Source organism: Barbus barbus, assembly GCF_936440315.1.
Source record: "Barbus barbus genome assembly, chromosome: 42".
In the NCBI taxonomy this organism is placed as follows: Eukaryota; Metazoa; Chordata; class Actinopteri; order Cypriniformes; family Cyprinidae; genus Barbus; species Barbus barbus.
Window position 1 is genome coordinate 12907936 of NC_136720.1, and position 2728 is coordinate 12910663.

Sequence of the window (2728 nt, forward strand, 5' to 3'; positions counted from 1 at the left end):
ATAACAGCAAATCACAATGGATTATTTACCAAGAGATGTGGATGTATGGGATACTTTTGATTAAATATTTCTCGTAAGCATAGATGCGTTTTTACATTTTAGTATTTTATTTAGCAAGTTCATAATGAAACTTGCAAAAGGTTAAATTCGTATGCAAAGCTGCTGATTTGCCAGAAAACTTTCATTAGGTTCTACCTAAAGCTAATAAATCAACAAAATGTTTTTGATCTTTGATTTAAGTACATTTATGTGAGTCTAGAATGTTTACGCTGCACTAAACTTTGAGAAGCAACAATCCGATCCGCAAACAAACAGATGAAGAAGAGGAGGATGATGACGGTCCAGCACATACAAGGCGAAAGGTTTGTACTTTTAGTTTCCACATTCTTATTTTTATGAATGTAACTGCATGTAATTACGTCAAGCATGTTAGAGTGAAGAGGATTTGTTTGTACTATTGGTATTATAATTGTATAGAAGAACGTTCTTTTCAAATAATCTCAGTTACCCTGATAGCACACGTACATCTCTGAGACGTCTATTTGATGTCTGCATTTACATCTGCAAGACGTATTTTTTTATGGTGTTTGCTCATCTGCAATACGTCTATAGGAAGTTTCCTTTTAGATGTCAAATAGACGTCTATTATATGTCTTTAAGATGTATATGATTTAGAATGTATGTAAAACTGACATCTGAAAGACGTTTGCCAGACATTTGTAGACAGCAGATGCTTTCCAGATAAAGAGATCTTTAACAGACATCTTGCAGACGTACATGTGCTATCCGGGTAACTAAATATATAAGCTAGTTGCAGTGATTTTTACTATGCCAATGCACTGCAATCAAATGTATATGCATCAATATGTCTGAGATCATCTGTATTAGCTCTGTCCTGCTTTTACAGTTGCTATGTAAGCAGAATTATATGTACAGGTGCTCACCAACCAAAACACACGTAACTGACTATAACAAAACACAGAATCACAGTTATGTGGCCACTTTAGTTGCTTCTTCACTTAGCATGTAGAGACATACAGGAATAACTGAATATTTCTCTTAAATGTGCCACAAATGTCTTTTAACCTATGTTTTGTAGTAACCAAGACAAGTATCATCACAGAAGAAATGGCAGATGTTCCTCAGACACCTGTGAACACAGAGCAGTGCTTTTATTTTGCCATTCACTGTTATTTTTCTGCACAGTGATGACTACTGAAAAGTGTTTCTACTAATTTACTTAAAAGTATAGTTAACCCCGAAATCTGTCATCATTTACATTATTACCTCAAATCCCACACATTCTTTTGTTTTTGTGCAGAACTCAAGATAAGATACTTTGAAGAATGCTGGTAATCATAACCAACAGGTTTGTCAGGTGTAGACGACATAAAGGGAGTAAATGATTTTCATTTTCATCTCTTTAATTAGGATGATGCACACTTTCAATTTCAATCATACTGGACACAGCCACTTAATGTGCTATAATTAAATGGGTAAATAATAATAAGTAAATAGTCTGTCAAACAACGTGCTTTAATACAATATATATATTGAATGATGCATTTATATAGCGCTTTATTGTGTATTGCTGTACACCCAAAGCGCTTTACAATCATGTGGGGGGGGGGGGGGGGGGGGGGGGTCTCTCCTCAACCACCACCAGTGTGCATATGTGCATATTGTTTAATACAACAAGTTTGCCCTAAACTTTTACTTTAATTAAGTGCAAATAGCCCGCCTTGTTGGCAAAGGCTATTTACACTAATTCTGCCCACCAACGTGTGATTGGGTTAGTCAACACTAAAAAAAGAGCTACTTCAGTAGATAGTAAGGCATGTGCAATTTGACGCAATCGACACGAGTTCGAATCTGCCTTTTGCCGAACTTTTTTTCTCCCTTTTCAAATCTCATATTGCATCAGAAAGGCATTTATTTTCAATAAAAATGAAGGAAATAATAAAAAAGTTCAAAATATTAGTATCGGGTGGGATTAGGGTAGGTGTAGGGAGGGCTTTATTGTCCCAATAAGGTGGCATCCATTTAATAATTGCACTGTAAAAAGTGATAAGTTGACTTAACTTAAAAAAAAATTGAGGAAACCCGTTGCCTTAAAATTTAAGTAAATAATAATAAAAAAAAAAACTAATTTTTACTTAATTTTTTTAATTATTATTTACTTAATAATTTTAAGGCAACACCATGAACCAGACTCAAAATTCAAGAATATTTAAGCAGTACAGGGTATAGAAAAAAAATAAATAAAATAAATGAATGAATTACATTATAAAGTTTGTAGCCTATACTACCATATTAAAAAGTGAATGTGAAAGTGACCTGACATGTGGCCAAGTGGTGACCCATACTCTGAATTTGTGCTAAGCATTTAACCCATCCAAAGTGCACACACACCCGGAGCAGATAATTAAATAATTAAAAATATATAATTGAATCACATTGCCTAAAATTTTTCATTCCATTGTACATACTATTCAACCTATAAATTCACATAAAACACTAAAATATCAAGAATTGCCTATTTAAACATAGTTTAGTTTAACCCAAACGTCTTCATTCCAAAGGGCTTCAAATTGAACTGCGTAGTCTAAAACTAGTATGACTAGTTAACAAATGATTATAAACAGTGTGGGCGGGTGACATATAGGACGCCCCCTAAATGGGCGTGTCTGTCTGTAGGTACACGCGTCTCTGCACCGCGCGCTCCTCC